This window comes from Hyalella azteca, unplaced genomic scaffold, assembly GCF_000764305.2.
Source record: "Hyalella azteca isolate HAZT.00-mixed unplaced genomic scaffold, Hazt_2.0.2 contig895, whole genome shotgun sequence".
NCBI lineage: Eukaryota > Metazoa > Arthropoda > Malacostraca > Amphipoda > Hyalellidae > Hyalella > Hyalella azteca.
The window spans coordinates 170,204-189,733 of record NW_025931230.1 but is presented as its reverse complement, the minus strand read 5'-3'; positions in this window follow the sequence as shown (position 1 = coordinate 189,733).

The following is a 19,530-nucleotide window of genomic DNA, read 5'->3' as shown; positions in this document are numbered from 1 at the left end:
GCCTAGGAGGCTAGGAGCCTTGATCAAGTCCATGTTCCAAATTAACTGCTCAATCTGCTAGTTTCTTCCCAAGCATACCAGCATGTACTATTACCCATTGCAGGGCATTCAACAGTGTGGAATTTTGGATAGGTAATAAATTCTCACAAGTCACAAATCACAATCATACAAGAAAATGAAGCAAAAAGCCTAGTTAGCCTACCACATTACACCTTCCACCGTGTAACCGGAGTTACTATGCTATATTTACAAATTAATAGCATCGCAGCCGGATTAATTTTGTCCTTCCTTATACGTAACACGGTGCCCATCAGCACGTTTGTTAACTCAAACGAATCCAACTGTAGCCCGGGCAGGCTGAATTGTTCTTCTCCGACGTCTTTTATTGCGAATGGTTGAACAAGATGCGTCAGGGAACCGTTGCTGATCTTCAAGTTTCGAGAGACACAAGCTTTATTAAAAAATCGAACAACACAATTACACAAATTTTATCATCGGTGATAATTTTACTCAAAACAATAACAAGTATTTATACAAAATTTTCTAAAATACCCTATGAAATTTTACCATGAGACCCCCAGGCAACACGCATATGGAGTTCGCTTCTACCAAAGCAAGGTCATGCTGCAAGTACCACCTTTGTGACTCACCCTTATGTCTTGCAGTACTCCCTAGAAATGCACGGGACTATCGGGCGTCACTGATGTGGTAGCGACTACGGGCGACGGTGTTGACGAAGGCGCGGGTGTGACTGTGGATGAGGAAGATGCTTCGCATGAGTCTCCACGGGGAGACAAGGTTGCTTCCAAGACGTCCGCGCGCTCAGAAGTGGTGGTCGTGAACTCAACTGATGTTCGTCTTGACGTCAAGTCAACCATCTCCTCAAACGGGATGGTAGAATCAAAATGGTTCTCAGTTAAATCAGGGTTGAAGGTTGAGACACCACCAACAGTTGGCTGGGACAGATCTTGTCCATTATTATCGCCGCTACTGCCAATAGTGATTCTGTTATTGATTGATGAGTCGTTGTTGTCATTGTTGCGGACGCAGAGCTGGCGCCTGACCCTGGCCAAGGTAGAAGCAGGCCAGGGGGTCAGAGACGTGGAGGGGGGCAGGCCCCCCAAGTACATCACCTTGGGCAGGAAGTCCCCCCCCGATTGAGAGGGAGGTATTAAGGCGCTCGACTTCATCAAACAACACGAACAAGTGGTCGTTTCTTCGAGTCACCTGTCGGAAATAGAAAACAACTTATTGCACCCTGTCCATGGTATTCTTAGGGTGGAAACAATTTTAAAAATTTCTCATTATTTTAAAATTGCTCGTCATAATCTCCACGAATGTTACAACAGTGTTATTACTATAAGCTTATCAAATGGACTAAACAAGACGTATTAAGTTCAAGGTAAGTCAGACAGAATCAAAATGTTTCTATTGTGTAAGGTTGACGAAGAAGTACCAATCCTGTACATTACTTGTTGGTCCTACATAAATTTATCATACTTTAATTATCATTCTATATATTCTAAATTCAACTTCTTTTGATGATATAAACGAGTCAGCGACGTATGAAGTAGGGAGGCATGAAACAAAAGTCCTTGTTTTGTCGACCTTGTTTAGTAAAATCTTTCATTTGAAATAATTATTAAAAAATTTATGAAAAATATATTTGTTGTTGAAGTATCAGCCAAAAACTGAGCATTGAATGTTTTTTTTTTCAGGAAACATCCACCTGGGAGGAGGGCAATCCTCGTCAACAGGCTTCACCCTTGCAGGCGGAGGACATTTGGGAGACCACATGCCAGGTCAGATCAGTTAAACAGTTCTGCTAATATCAGCTTGAACGTTTATAAGCGCGTGGAAGTTTAACTCCATTGTCGTGGCAAATCTTGTAACTAAGCAGGCCTCCATTGCTTGCCGTGACCAAAAGTTTATGAATGAATTACAGCCTAAATTTATCACTAAGTTATTTCCTCCTGTTATATTACGTCGTTTCATTTGCTTGGCTGATTCTTCTCGCCAATCAAATGAATAAACCGCATTACCAGCATTACTCCTTTAGCCGTCATTATTATGAAGGCTGCCGCAGCACTACTACCGAGTGCTGACTCCATACTTTCAAAACTCGCTAAGTTAACGTAAGTACTTGTGCTCTTTTTTTCTTGTCTATGATTGGCGGGTTTTGCTTGAAAGGCCGTCAATGATTGGCTGATGAACTTACGATCTCTTAGCTTTTTTTGAAAGTATGGGCCAGCTGGTCCACGAGAGCCTAGAGTGACGAGACCGCAAATTGAAATTAACAACGTGAACTGCTTCAGACCGTACGATAACTCATACTACCTCATACTTCTCAAGTTTTTAGGTCATACATGATACACCTACAGTTCATTTAGTGCTAAATTATCTTACATTGAAAAAAAAAAAATGTGTATAGTCAAAATTTGAACAAGTAAAAAAGTACACATGACATAAGAAAATATCAGAAAACAAGGGTCATTACTCATCAGAAAACAGAAATCAGCACAGCTTTTGACCACATAACTGGGTGGACTAGCTAGTAAAAGTATGATAACTTAGGTCATACACACATAAAAATTCTGCATACACATACTGTCATACATACATACATATGAGCTGCATTTCTTATTTAGCATGCCTATCTAAAGTTCATTTAGCCTACCTGACTTCAAAATGTATACAGTCAAAAGTTGAAAGATTTTTCTTTGCACATAATCATCGTTATTACCTCCCCCCAAAAGTTCACACAAAGAAAATTGTACATTCAAACATCTTAAATTAGTTTTCAGCTCTTGTCTGGGCTGAGCATGTCGCTGGCAATGCAGCAGGTAGTGCTCAATAGTATCCACAGGGCACAGTGTTGCACGTAGCACACTGATCAGAGCCGCTCATGTTAAATCTGTGCAAGTGACTTCTGACGCCGGCATGTCCAATCCTGAGTCGAGCAGCAGCACACTCAAGTCTGCGAGACTTCAGGCTGAGCCAGGGTCGCAGGCTGGGTTCTTTCATGATGTTGCTCAAAAAAGTTCCCTTCTGGGGCGCCGTAGCTTCAACCAGAATCTGGCCCTGTTCTGTTCTGTTCTTCGGTAGGTTAACGGAGTGCTGCGCGTTGGACGATTCACTCCGGAAGCAGCAGTTTGTCAACGATTAGGGGTCAAAGCGGTGAGTTGAACTGATGAAGTTTTCCACGGCTCTGCAGGTCTGGGGCCAGGTAGGGCTGCTGGTGGTATCTCCTCCCAGTAGGGTTCCAAGACTTTATTCGGTAAGCACTAGTATTTATAGATTTGCACTGGGTTTCAGATTTCACACCGAGAACTTTGGTTGTTCAGCGATTGCACCACACGTCTTGTCACCATGAACGAACAAACGAAACTCCTCGAATCTGGCCCTCATTCCGCATTTCCGTTGCGCCCCCTGAGGTAATAGTGAAAACGCTGCAATAGATCGTCCGCGCTTGCAGAAATTTTATGATTAATTCGTTTGAAAAGATAATATAGTCTTATAGAAAGCCCCAGTTATAATAATAATAGCGGTTTCAGCGTTAATTAGGCCGTAGGCCTGTCGCCGATTCTTAACATCGCAGAACATTAACAGCTTGTTGCGGTCTCGAACTCGCAACTCACTGCTCCAATTCTGCTGTGTTTAACCGCCCGGCCTCCTTGCCGATTCTGACCAGAAACTGGCGCACAGAGCTGGGATCGAACCCGCGCCTCTCTGCTCCAATCTTGGTACTCTGAACTGTAACCACTGGGCCACCCTGCCACTGGGAATATCTCCAGATGATAAATTTATATAGCATATTACTGTATGTATTGCATTGTTATAATGCTTGTTTGATCACTACCGCATTATAATTAAAAGTTTTTCCAATCAAAAATATATGATATATATGTCTGTAAGCAAGCTTTTGCATAACTCAAACATTCTTCTGTTAACGTGTTTCCTCTGCGAGAATTAAAATAGAAATCAATGATTTTTTTTCAGAAATCGCTTCCCCTAATTTTCAAAGGCTCTGCAGCGGTCAATTTATAATGTTGAGAAGTTTTTTGAAAGGGTATTAATTTCACTGATGCGTGACCAAGCTTTTCTCCTTTGACTTATGAAAATTCTTGATTACCAACAATCTATATCTGTAAATTGACTTGACAACAATCACCGACAACAATCTACATCTACATCGGTAAATGGACTCTTCTTGATCGAAACATTAGTTATCACAGCGAATTATTGAAAGATCATGCATCAACTTTTGTGAAATAACATTTATTTTGTTATACAAGTACATTATTTATTAACAAATGTCCAAGAGCCCATTCCAGTGGTGGGCACAGTCCGCTAACCGCTAATTAACGAAGTTGATGTTTTCCTTAGCTGGTGTGCCTCCTCACTCATGGCCGACTACATCAACCCATGTACGTCAATCAGTCACGTCTTTTGTAACCTATCACGTCTCTTGCGACACAAGACGTACTTGTGTTAACGTAGTCGGCCATCAGTGTGGCACACCGGCTAAGAAAACGTCACCTTCGCTAACTAGCGGTTAGCGGACTGTGCCCACAACTGGACCTAACCTACAAATAATCACATTTGCCATACTTCTTGACAATAGAGGCTGATCAACATTGAGAATAGAGGCATTAGTTTAAAAGAAAAGAAGGTTCCTATACAGGATAATTTTTCTCGAATTTGATTTACGGAAATGAACACGTGAACAATAATTTTTCAGATTTTCAAAAATTAACAATTGGAAAACATAATATAAACGATGGAACATATTTTTCTACTAAAGGTTAGCTGAAAATGTATTTTTTTCGTAGTTTCGTATTAGGTACCACTGCGACGTGCGATTTCTCCTCGAGGTTAATACGACTTTATAAGTCACATTATAAGCCCATTTACAGAGCAAATTTATTAATGAATTGTTATGAAATTTTTGTCCGCAACACAATGGAAAGACACTTTCTTAGACCAAAACTTCTTAGCAAATATAATAGAGTACATAGGCGAGCAGCAATATGTAAAATGTAAAAATGCTATTGATATGTGAATATTGAACAGGGAAAAATTGGCTTATTACATTATTTATTGTTTATTCATGAAAAGATTGCCTCATTTTCGAATTTTATATGAAAGTCTGGTTGTTATTTGAATACTTCACTACTTTAAATCCTATAACACCATCACTCCACCAAATCCATCGCCAATACTCGGTGTACCTTTAATAGAGAGTGATTAAAAATAAAGGGAAAATAAATGTATAAGAGAATGAATGGGTATTGATTACAGTTTTGGTAGGAATAAATTTGGGGGGAGGATATATTCAAGTTTTATTAGATCCATGGAGATGATGCTACAGCATGAATGATGATGATATAGGGCGCTGTTTGTAAAGGGACGGTCGTGCAAAGGGATTTAGGAGTGAAGTGCTGAGAGTCTAATAGAATAGAATAGAAGTGTCGGCACTGAAGAAATAGACATAACTTATGAGGGATTGGGGTGTGAAGGTAACTTTGGCGGTTCTGGTGGTAGAATGTAAGGCGTATGAGAAAAAAAAACGGTTTACGATGATGATTATGAATGAAGAGGTCGGCGTAATGACACGGATGTTGGAGAATGACGAGGCTGGGTTGCAATGATGCGGTCTTATCGGTGACAGCAGTTGTGATTGCGGGCTTGGTTGGACCATGATAGCTGGCGCTGAGATATGTGGAGAGCGAGTGAAGGCTGAGAGAGAGGAGGAGGATGGCATGAACAAAATTTGAATTAAAAATGAGTATAAATAAATAATAAAACAAAGTAAACACTAGCCAGTCCAACTATTTGTGCTTCCGAGCCCGATTTCTCATATTTTAGCCTTACATGGAGGCTTTCTGGATTTTAATTAAGTGAATGTACGAGCAAGCCTCCAATTTACTAATTGAATGTACGAGAAAATCGAGGCTGACCGATACAAGCGTCTGACCTAATAAGCTCACCTGCTCGTTGAAAACACGTCCAGAGGTGCACGAGTTCGGGATTTCTCATCATCAGCTGCGAAGCACATGTGTTTAATCGCCATTAAAATTACATAAGTTTGCTAATGGTAGCATTGCACAATATGCGGCAGTGTTCTGTGAATATTTTCCGTTACCCAAGCAGTGTAATTTTTTGATGCATAAAAATGTTTTCAAACATTAAAACACTTATTATTTTTTATCCATTCATGACATATTAATTTTAATTATTATATGATCATTAATTATAAAATCATAATTAAGTAATAATCTTAAATTATAACCTTCTAAATAATTTTAAAACACAGTGTACAATTTAGGACAATCGTATTGTGCATCACGATTGTCACGGTAAAGGTATTTATTTACGTCCAATTACTTTAGTACCTCATTCAATTTACCAAGTTTTTAGGCTTAATAAAGCATCATTGCAATATGATACGAACATAAATGTATAACCTCCCACCGCAAATAGTCTAACAATGTCTTCCTGCAAGTATTTTGTGTGCCACACATACATATACTCTCGGTGATTATTGCGATCTTTCTGTGCAGGCAGGAAATACGACAAATTTAACCCTGCACGCAATAAAAATTGTTACAATTTTTTGTTTATAAATACTTTAATGCTATCTATCTATATACGTGCCTTTCTACATCAACATTAACACACAAGAACTCCAGCGCATGACTACGTCATTAATTCTGATCACAGTTACAGGTCGTACAGACGGCACAAGTTGCTACTGAAACAGTTACGGACACACGTGCATATTTTCATTCATTTACGATATTTTTCAGATTCATTTACGTGCATATTTTCATTCTCAGCAGCTGCCGAAAACTCCCTTAAATTGTGAAGTATTCCGTTGTGAATTAACAAATATTCCCAACACACGATCAGGAACTTTAGACCACTCTACCTCTTTTAAATCCAAAGGAACAATTAAATCGCGATGGACTGATCAATAACATTCACGCTCAAATCTTACTACATCAAATCAAAACCCAGAACGCTAACTATAGGAGACCTAGATAAACTAGCCAAACTTGAAACAAAACATTGAATCTACGTAATCAAGTTAATAATAAAAATCAGAATGTCCAAAGCTTTGTCCGGCAGTCACGGCGCGCGTCTCTAGATGACATCCCAGTCTCACTTATAAATTATTTCAATTCAATAATGTCTACGCGTGTCTCTATGCAGTTTACAATAAAATAGTTATGCGACAACACAACTGTTCAAATTATGAATCGCAAAATATCCGAAGAAGCAGAGAAATATCAAATATAAAACCGGTAGTACGATTGTGAAAAAATGATTGGTTCGTTGCACCAGCCTGCTGAGAGCCTTCGAATCAGTTTCGAGCCATCGTCTCGGATGCCATAAACGTTTCCTAGGCTCCTCGGTAAGCTTCGGATCCACTGGGGAGCTTGTGTTTTTCGCCTTGAGTCTAACGTATTCCACGGCCACAACCACGGAAATAACTAGGAAATCAAAAACTATGAGAGCCGTGAACCAGACGTCGATGAGCTTCATGTAGGATGTTTTGGGGATGCTGCTACTGGTCTGCGTGAAGAGCGACACCAGCACCAGCAGGGACGTGAGAGAGACCATCACTCGGTCCTGCCAAAGCGACATGTTACAATAGGTATTTGCGACAATACAATAGGCCCTGCGACAAGTTACAATAGGTATCTGCGACAATACAATAGGTATCTGCGACAATACAATAGGTCCTGCGACAAGTTACAATAGGTATCTGCGACAATACAGTAGGCCCTGCGACAAGTTACAATAGGTATCTGCGACAATACCATAGGCCCTGCGACAAGTTACAATAGGTATCTGCGACAATACAATAGGTCCTGAGACAAGTTACAATAGGTATCTGCGACAATACAATAGGTCCTGCGACAAGTTACAATAGGTCCTGCGACAAGTTACAATAGGTATTTGAAACAATACAATAGGTCCTGCGACAAGTTACAATAGGCCCTGCGACATGTTACAATAGGTATTTATTTTTTTTTAAACGAGGAAACTGCATAATTAAAGCGATCTGTAAGACGAAAAGATATTGCTTCTCCCAACGAGTTTGCTTGTGTTTAAGGAGAATGAATTTAGTGATGATAAATTCATAATACAAGCAAAAAACTATTCCTTGAACGTTTCGCAATTATTTACTTGAATGATCCGATTTAATTATTTAAAAATGTATTGTTTTTGAGTTCATTATATTAGGATATATAAAATGAGTTATATAATTAAAAGATTCCATTTAATTATGTAAAAATTTATTGTATTCGAATTCATTATATTAATATATATTAAATGATTTTGATAACATTGATATGATACATGATACATGTCTGTTCTGGAGGGCGAATTTGGGTTGACTAACCTGATAATATCATTCTATTTTAAAGCGGTTCTAGTCCAATTAAAATATACTGTATCCATTTTAGATTTAAGGTTGGATGCACATGACTGAAATTTTCTTATGTTTTGCTGTCCTTCACGTTCGAGTTGATGTTTCACAAAGGAAATTATACTCATTTCATTTTCGAAAATTTATCCCCGCTCCTTAAAAGTAAGTTTGATTTTCGATGTATAGATATAGAATTATTTTATTCAATGAATTTTTACGATTATTGGGATTTATTTTATTCAATGAATTTTTAAAATTAAATATTGGGAATTTCCTATTGCGGATATTTATGTAGTACTAAATATCATTGAATGCGTACTATATATGAAGAACTGACCTGAAAATCCTCGACGTTGAAGAAGAAGACGAAATAGCAGATGACGGCGAGCAGCGAGCTGGGCACGAATGTGTTGCCGATGTAGTAGATGTATTGGTTGCGTAAGAAGATGCTTACCTGACCGAAAATAAGTTCGGTCCGAGCTTCGAGTATGAACATCTTCAAAAACAGACTAGACGAAGCTATGCAGGAGCATATGTTCAGTCTTAAAATGCCCAGCAAATTACGGAGCAGGCAATAAGTCCAGCAGCTATCTCAATCAATCGTCAGCTATGGAAAGATCGGGTTCCGAAGGCCGGACCCCTTGTGAATCAAGTCACGAAAAGTTCAAGAATCGGCAACAGGCCATGGGACTATTTCTTCAGCGCCGACACTTCTATTCTATTCTATAAGTTATATTCAAGGACAACTTCTTAATTAAGCATTAATTAGTCTGTTAAAAAAAGAGATTACTTGCGTGTATCCTCAACATTGAAGTTAAATTTTCTGACAATAATTGAAGTCAATACAAATAAATAAAACCAACATCAATAAGGATTAAATTGAATCGAAAAAAGGTTATATTCAAGAACTACATTTTTTATACACCATTTAGCATTGATTAGTCTGTTGAAAAGAGATTACTTGTGTGCATTCCTCAACGCTGAATTGATATTTTCTAACAGCAATTGGATTCAATACAAATAAATAGAGTCAAAAGCAATAATGATTAAGTTGAACCAGTTTTAGAGAGGGCGATTCGATCGTTACTATTAAAATTATATTCGATATTCAACGCAAATTTTATAGTGTTTATGACAATCATCTGCATAGTTAATAAGCTAAAAATTTCATTTGCATTTTGTACGCAGGAAAAATTACATTCATCACAAAATTTCCGTGAAACTTCTCAGATATAGTTGTGTTGCAAACACCAAATTTCACTGACAGGAACATTCCATATTGACGAATATAAAATAAAATTAAAAATGGGGTCCGAATTATTGCTTGAAAAACGTCTTTCGAGGATCAGCGTTAGTCAACACTCGTTATTCCGAAGCTACTGGTCCCTTGTCCTGAATAAATTGTCAATGCAGTCTAAGTACACTTAGACATGAGCGTCATTAAGTCATATACAAAATCAATCATTTAGAAAACACCAAACATTGTTGTTTACAGTTGACAATTTTTCGCTAGCAAGTTATTCCAAATGCGGGATCCCTTGTGAATCAAGTCACGAAAAGTTCAAGAATCGGCAACAGGCCATGGGCCTATTTCTTCAATGCCGACACTTCTATTCTATTCTATTCTATAAAGACGCTAAAAAAAACACGAAACTTCGACTTAGGCATTATGCGCATTTATTTTGATCGATGTAACCGTCAATATAAGAATATATATAGGACTAGTACGGGTTAATGACACGTCACTGAGAAAGATGTGCCTGGGAATATCCAACGAGTTCTATCCTCATAAAAATAACATTATTGCATAACTATTACTGACACTTACTTTAACGGCCTGGGAACCAAATTCCTGACGCTGTAGATGGTAATTCATTCCGATGACTTCGTACTCCAGCAACTTGCTCTCCCCGGAGAACACGACAGCATTGCGTCCAATGTTCTGAAGAATTAAAAAATTAGATCAGTACTCGCTGCAGTGAGTGACAGAGAGCGCATTTTCTCAGAGAGCGTCCGTGAAGTCACGGACGGACGTCACGGACAGACGTCACGGACGGACGGACATAACGAGCACAATAGCGCCTTTTTTCCATAAATGTGAAAATGCGCTAAAAAACGTTCAGTGAATATTACAGAGAAAACTGCATCGATCAGCGCCAAATAATGTGAAAGCTTTACTTGTGGAGAAAGTTATGTACACATTAAATAGAGTACGCAACAAAAATAAGTTGTTTGTTGTGAGTTGTGACTCCTAATAAGAATCGGCCCAGTTTGTTTGAAAGCATCCATAAATGGACAAATTAAATGATAGCCACATCACATTATTAACGCTAAAGCCAGAGTGACGTTAAGTAAAGATGCGCTGACCGAGCGCTAAGTTTAATTGTTTGACTGAATAACTCAGATGTAGACGAACACTATGAACGATTTTACTCACTGATATGAAATAATAACAAATGGTAGTATGACTTGATAGTTTTATTCCTTTGATTCAAATTGAAGCAAATTCCAATTGAATAACAATTTTTAAAAGTGGTTAGCGTATAATGAAACGTAATATTTCCATTATCTTGGAGATATAAAGGAATCATTATGTTCGTGAATCTAGTGCAGACAAAATGAAATTGTTTTCAGAAGTTATATTGACGGAGCTCAATGAGTAGTGCAAAATCCTAGGATAATAAATAAAACCATATAAATTTGCTACGATTGTCATTGACAACGTAAAGGTAAAATTAACTGGTGCGCAAGACTATAAATTCATTTACGTAGTTAACAGTCGTTGTTCATTAGTAAAACAATTCAAAACACTGCTAATTCAACATCATACTTTCTTTTATTGGATATATATTGCAATATTAGTAAATATTATAATATTGACGCTTCGCTATACAGGGCGAAGATTCGTGCGTTGTTCTCTCTATACCTACGCTAATCATGCTCTGTGCTTCCTAGTTTGCAAATGTAATTCATGGATTAATGATCAATAAGGATACATTTGGTACATAACTTTTTATTGCATTAATGATCAACTGCACGTCATTTCCCTCTACAACACAAGTATTTAATTAAAATAATAAACAAAGCTATGTTACCTGAATGTCTTTCAGTAAATTGAAGATAAATATTTTACCTTAACTATACTGTTGTTGATGGCTTGCAGCTCGTCCACGCGAAGTTCTATTTCCTGGCCCTGCACGCTGTACAGGAACGCGCATGTCTGCACGTCGAAAGGATAGAATCCCAGGTCGAACTGGCAGCTGAATTTGACCGATAGCTTCCTGTTGAGCGTCAGAGTGACGTCGAAGCCAGAGTGAAGAGGGTCTGGAAAATAACTCATGTTTGAACATGCGGAGGTGACTGGAAAATTCAATTTACTAAGCGACTGAAAGTATCAAGGAGTCTCTTCTTAATAGTGTATTCGAAGATACAGTATACGTTTCCTATCGTGTAAATAAAAGTTTCTTCTACTCAGTCGTATTTAACTCGTATGGAATTTTTCTTTGAAAATAATCCAAACCACAATCTTATAATGAATATTCTGGCCACCTCATAATTTATATTATCAAAAGTAAACCGAAATGTTCTCATCAATATTGAAGACCATGCACCATTTGATGAAATTTTTGCTACAACAAAGTATGTATAAGATATACCACTAACCCTAATAAATGTTGTGATTTAATGTAGAACGTTCCTGAACGTCCCCTTTAATGTAGAATGTTCCTTGTCAAGGAAATAACATTGCATGGTTTGCTTACCTCTCAGGACGGGGTCGTTGGTCTTGACTCGTGCGTAAGAGGATTTGGTGGCGTGTAGGCTGGTCAAACCTACGTGCACGTCTGCGGGGCTTGTCGAGGCATCCGAGATGAAGCATTTCGGGATAAATATGTTATCAGTAAAGTTCTTCACTCTGACTTCGTTCTCGTTCGAGAAGCGAAAGAGTATTCGAGAATCCTTCCACTTTAGAACTTCAATCAAGTCAAGATTGACTGTGAAGGATGACAGTGACACTTCGGATATGACAGTGGCATTCAAGGCCACGGATATGGAAAACCATTTACCGTTTTCAGCAATTGGAGGTCTAGTGCGATCGTAACCGTCAGTGATAACGAACAATTCGCAGTTCATTTCATCGCTGTAGTCCTTGCAGTCGGCAACAACATTGCACCGCTTGATGCGCGCTATGCAGTCGCCGTTGGAACAAGCCCACTCACTGTCCTCATTGCAGTTCGTGATCAGGAGCTCAACCTAAAGTAAAGCAATATAAAATGTATTGGGATTCATCGGAATTATTTTGATTTTTAGTCAAAATTTTCAAATTTGAGTGAACGCATTCCGTCAGCCCTTTAGTGACATCGTGAATGGTAGTGAATGGAGCTCAACCATTCACTACAAATAGAAAGATAATATCAAGTTGAAATGATCTATTCAAAAATACTTTTATGATAGGTTTAGTTTTCTCACCTTGTTAGCATGGCATTCATCGTTCCTCACTTCGAAATGATGACGCCCGAGAGGGAAAGTGTCTGATGCGTTATCTTCTTGTAATACCAGGGATACATCCTGCAAATTATTTGCAATAACCCAAGAGAAAATTCCGCTCTTCAGCTGTCTCCATGAGAGTCGCGTTCTATGTTTGCCAATGTAAGACCATTTCCCGTTGTGGGTAGCCTCGAGTGAGAGTTCGTTTTCAATTAAGGTCTCGGAGCACAAGCCGTAAATTTTAATCGACGGACGATTATTGAAAGCACAAATGACGCAAGCTTTAGCGTCACACAGCGACCTAACCCATTTGTCCTCGTAAGTTGGTACTCCTGCTGACACGCACAATGCCTGAGCTGTAATTTCCATCCAGTCTGGGTGGAAGTTTTCATATTGCAAGTGATTTCCGTCACTAAATTTTACCCACATCATCAGGTCGAGGTCTCCTTTCGCTCCGATCCAGAAAGTGCTGGAATGCGATCCAAGACACGTGCTTCCAAACGCCTTCACGTCTTCCAATGCAAACTTATTAGCTTGCGTGGATGAAGGCAGGTACACATGCCCCTTCATCTTCGAGCAAATCTCTCGACCCTCGTTGAAAGTCACAAGTTTTGGCATCACAAGGCTGAACTCTGCAAAGTGTCCACAAATGCGCTGTCTGGACTCAAAGTTCGACGTGGCATCTCCCATCAAGCGCATTTTCTTGAAATGGTCTTCGAAGTCGTACAGAATCTTATACTTTTTTGGAATCTTCGAACAGTTTCGAACGTATGAAATAGCATCTTCTAACGCAAATGTTCCAGAAGAAATTGTGAGTTCTGTCATTTTACCGATAAATTTTTGCCACCTGTTGAATGAATCCTCCTCTCCGTCTAGCTCTTCTCCAATCACCAAGCGCCCTCCTCCTATAATTTGAGTTCCATTTGTTGTTATTGTTTTATTTATAACCTAGAGAAAGAACAAGAGAATATGTGAAAATAATTTCGTATGCGCTCGAACTTTCAAACTTTCTTGAGAAATTTTGGTTCTTGTAATCTTTAAAAACAGGAAAATTTATAAAAAATAATATCTTTGAAATGACACGAATATTCTTACGAACGTGAATATTCTTATACTAGCAGCAATTGAATTTGCTTTTAACTTGGCTTTTATTCAATAACTTTGGCACTTTCTTTCACCCTGTTCCATCACGGCTAGTGACGTTGAAAGCCTTCAAATTACGGAGAATCTAGTTTCCCATAAAGAATCAGTATGTTGTTGAATTTAAAGTATACAGAGATATGAGATTTAGAAAGATATATTGAATTTAAAGATATAGTATAGCGCAACATTTCATTGTAAAGGAGCGATAAAAAATGTGTTTCTTCCTGTCTTCCATAGTGCACTGCCTTCATTAACAAAATAATAATTGCATAACAGTTGCCTGCTGTCTGAATCGCTATCTCATAGCTTATTTACTTATTTTATGCGAGAACTCTATTGAGAAATTACAACCAATTGGACCGGCCTGATATTCTCAAGTTATTTTTCTCCCTGACAGAATCATTCGGAAGCTATATAGAACAAAACTATTCCAAAGCCGCTCGTGCCATAAACAAAATTAATCGTTATTCTAACAATCAATAAAAACGAGAAGCAATCTCGGAAAACTTAGTGAGTAATAAAATTAGTATGGCAGGTGAATCGCTACAATGCGATCAATAAAAATATTTGACTTGAGAGCGCGAACATAATCAGATGATTAACTATCTCTTGACAAAAGTTTTTCACTTTTAGTTAATTGTTTTTACTAAATATCATCTAAAGTTTTCACCGGCAAATTGTTTTTAGCGCATTTTCTCTTTATGGAAAAAATGCACTATTGTGCTCGCCATGTCCGTCTGTCCGTCCGTCCGTCTATCCGTCCGTCCGTCTATCCGTCCGTCCGTGACTTCACGTTTTCGTCGACGAGAAAATGGGCTCTCTGTCACTCACTGCAGTGAGTACTGAGTTATATTTTTTTCTTTAATAATAGTACAGGGTGTTACTAGTTCAGAGATTCACTGTTAATTACTTAATACTCGTGTTACTAGTTCAAAGGTTCACCGTTAATTACTTAACACTCACAACTTCCACTTACTTCACTCGTAGTGACCAGTACGAGCGCAGTGCTGTGCTCGCGTGTGTGCAACAACACGCAGTAGCTGAACCACTCCAGGCGTGGCAGACGTGTAGGGAAGGCAGCCGTTAACTGCAGGTCCTCAAGTCGGAAGATAAATTCGTGGGAGCGCCCCGAGTACTCTACGGAAAATCCACGTCACATTTAGTTTTAAATTCGTGGGAGCGCCCCGAGTACTCTACGGAACGTCCACGTCATATTTCAGCTAAATTCGTGGGAGCGCCCCGAGTACTCTACGGAACGTCCTATTTAGTTTTAAATTCGTGGGAGGGCCCCGAGTACTCTACGGAACGTCCACGTTATATTTCAGCTAAATTCGTGGGGGCGCCCCGAGTACTCTACGGAAAATCCACGTCACATTTAGTTTTAAATTCGTGGGAGCGCCCCGAGGACTCTACGGAACGTCCACGTCATATTTCAGCTAAATTCGTGGGAGAGCCCCGAGTACTCTACGGAACGTCCACGTTATATTTCATTTTCGATGTCACTTTCAGCATTTATTTCCAAATGATGAATATTTTTTGTTTATTTTAATGCGGAAAGAGACTTCGAATTATCGGAAAGTTTAATTAGCAGATCGCACTATACAAACGGATAAATTCAATTTGCTGATTTTAATGTTTAAAAAAATATGTGAATGTTCAAGTCTTTTCGGCCTATGCGTTCAAATATTTACCGTGAAATTATGCTGTATTTGCATGAATTCACCTATATCTGAATCTGGCTGTAACACGTATGATAAGAATAGGCAACCATGTCCAAAGATCATATGCGAAAACCATGAACCAACATTTCGTTAAAATAAATAGTTGAAATCAATGCATTACACCTTGCTTATTATGAGGATCAACTTAGTCCCAATTGTTTCTGTCGTTATTAGCACAGCTTTCCTATCCCCAAAAGTTTTTTGTTTATAAAGGTGGGGTCCGCAAAGCGACTTTTCACAAATTCCTTCCTATAGAAACTTTCGACTAAAAACACAGATGTATCGGATAGTGGTTGAAGAAAAAAAAATGCGAATGATCCCAATCCTATTTTCTTCATTACATTAAAAGCAATAAAAGTTAACCATTCAACCAATAAAAGTAGTAAAAAAAAACATGGAAATAGATTATTTTATAGCTCTACATAAAGGTAATTTGCATTGAACTTATTATTCGGCTTACGATTCTGATTCCTTATTATGATAAGATAATGATTTAAATATAACGATATATATAATAGATAATGATATACATATACAAGATAATGACGTGGCCCCAGTCCACCCATGCACCAAGTACAGCGTCCAAGTTATTCTTGTTGTAGCTGAAGAGCGGCGTGGCACCTGACGCGAGCATCGCTGCATGCACGCGACAGCAAACCGAGAGCTGCCGTGTCCAACAGAGACATGTTTGTCAAGGAAATGTAACGCGTCTTTTATTGGGAGCTGTTATTTAATTATCGTAAATAAGGCAAGCAGATAAGATCGAGAGTAAATTCTAGTGAAAAAATGGTATTACATGATTGCACCAGCAAATTAGTAACTGCTGTATGATAATCAAAACTAAAATAGTGCCTCACTGTCTGCACGTTACGCTGGTGATATCTTTTGCTGAACCATCTGGCTCTAGAGAATCCACACAAGCAAAAAGTGTTGTATCATTTGGACAATACTCACACAATTCTTTGAGTGCTGGTATGGTTCTAACCTCGTTCGTAGATGTTCTAACCTCGTTCGTAGATGGTTCTAACCTCGTTCGTAGATGGTTCTAACCTCGTTCGTAGATGGCAGAGCCTGCCTGCCGGCGTCCAGGAAGGCCTCTTGCTGCTCGTCGCCGAAACGCACCACACGAGTCACGTCTTCAAGAAGCCTCGCTGAATAAATATCGAGTTTTTTATTATTTAATGTCTTATTATTCAAGTTAAACACTCAAGTTTTGAAATGCGTTCTATAAATAATTCTAAGGCTGCAAACTGTCTTATGGACCGATGTGCATGATGCTCAGGATGACATTTGTGACTCCTTAGTAAGTTTTTTAGTCCCCCCTTCATTCTATTCTCTTGATATTTTGAGACGTTTCACATTTATTTCTTTATAACACAATTGTAACGACGGGTAAATTAAGAACACATTACAACTGGAGAAATAATCACCCTACTTGATGTCGAACAAAACCCTGTTGCCCTTGAAACTCAAGTATAAAGAACGCGTTGCAAGCATAATTGTTTAACCTTATACTAAACTTCTGACGCAATAACGGGATGAATTAAATAGTCTAAATTAAATTAGAACGAAATAAAAAACTCACTTTTCCCACATTCGAGAGCAGGCACAAGCAAGAGAACAAGTAGACAACATGCAGCCATGGTGGCCGTAGCGCAGCAGTCAGGCCCCGTTGTGTTGGGGCGACGTCCCGGGTTGTTGATCGATATCAGCAAACATAATTACTGAGCATGTCAACATTGTGAACAGCATTTTAAATGTGTGTCTTGTGTTAACTTTACTATGTGAAAAATTTATATTGTGAACGGCATTTTAAATGTGTGTCTTGTGTTAACTTTACTATGTGAAAAATTTATGTGTTCCAACATCGGTTAAGTAGATTGTTAGAGCTCGCAGTTAAATTGAATTCAGTTTTATCGATGATGAACGTTTTAGCTGATGCTTGGCTGCATAAAATATACTAAATTGATCGTTTGTGCACCGGACAAGTTCACGTCTTAATAAATCAACAAATTTTTGTAAAAGTGACAGCATTGAAAATAAGCCAGCACGGCTGCGCTAGATACACAGACATTGTGAAGTAACAAAGATGGCTTACTTTTGAAGTGTATAAGTGATTCCAATTAACACGAGTTGAATTCGTGCGACTTATGATGTTATGCATTTACGTCACCCTGACGAATGGTTCGTATACATCAGTTGACTGCAAATAAATGAATAATTTGCTCCCAATATCACTGAAAAACACTAATGATTAATAATCAATTTTTTAAACTTAAAGGATTATTATGACTGTCCACATATGTGTTTTCTGTCCTCTGATGCCATCCATCATCGCATTTTCTTCAAGTGCAATGTATTGATTAAAATGGATGAAAAGGGAATAGTTATTTATAATATTATCGATAACATTCAAAAAGGTATAAAGTGGTTAAAGTTCAGAGCACCAGGATTGGAGCAGAGAGGTGCGGGTTCGATCCCACCAGCTCTGTGCGCCAGTTTCTGGTCACAGATCGGCAAGTAGGCCGGGCGGTTAAGCAAAGGAAATTTGAAGCAGTGAGTTGCGAGTTCAAACCCGAAGAATGCAGTGGAAGTTCTGCAATCTTAAGAATCGGGCCTAATAAACGCTGAAACCGCTAAATTACTAACAAGAATAACATATTAGTCTTTTTGTATTACTATTGAAGAATTGTGCATGTTAATTTCACCTACTTTCTAAAAATGTAAATGGAACTTAATTCACCAGAGCACATATAGGTATGTCGCCGGACAGTTATATAGAAACGATCAATTTTATAAACAAAACTGAACCATAACTTTCTAACGCATGAGATTGGATCAGATTTTTAGTTATTATGTGGCATTTGAATTCGTGAAGTCGATTATAGTTCTGACCAATATTATGCAGTTTTTACTGATGATCAGCGAGTTAATTTGCCAGCCTGTTAAGTGACGACTCATGTGAGATTGAGTGCAACGAAATCGATGTACGTACGTTATTTTCCCGCTGAAATAATAATCCCATGCCAGGATTCACTTCGGCTCGTAGTGTACGAGGCAAATCAAAGAAGACCCTTCTAAGATGATTTTTTCTTCATTACATCTTCATGATATCGTTTTGATGCCGCCGACTTCTCCTGGTGAAAACAGCACCACGACTCCCAAATGTTCTTGTTAAAAGTCTGTCTAAAGCTGCGACGGTCGGATATCGCTGCCAAGTTCTTTATAACAGAGAATGCATTGCAATGTTTAAGTTCGTATTTATTGTCATGTTTTAATCATAATTGCCCCTCTCTAACCATAGACCATGGACTTGTCATGAATTTTTGGGCATCTGACATTTTTTCATTCCAATTTTCTAATTAAAAAATCCACTCCATGATTTGTCCATGAAAATACTGCCTTAAATTACTTCAGCTATAAATACTCGTATAATGTTGCCGTGATGCATTGATTAACTGCAAATTGAATGCATACTAATATTTAACTTTCTTTATGGGAGTCTATATTAATCTAACAACACTTGAATAATTCCAAATACATTTAGTTTCGAAAAAGCTAGATGCATTAATAAAACTACTCAAATACTGAAGTAGGCCGGTGCAGCAATTAAGATTTAAAAGGTAGATAAAAAGTTTACAATGATCTAGCAGCAGTTCTATACCCATATTTGTTCAAAAAAACAATTTTAACTAAAACAATTCAAAATTATTTTCAGAGTATTTAGTTTCATGAATAACT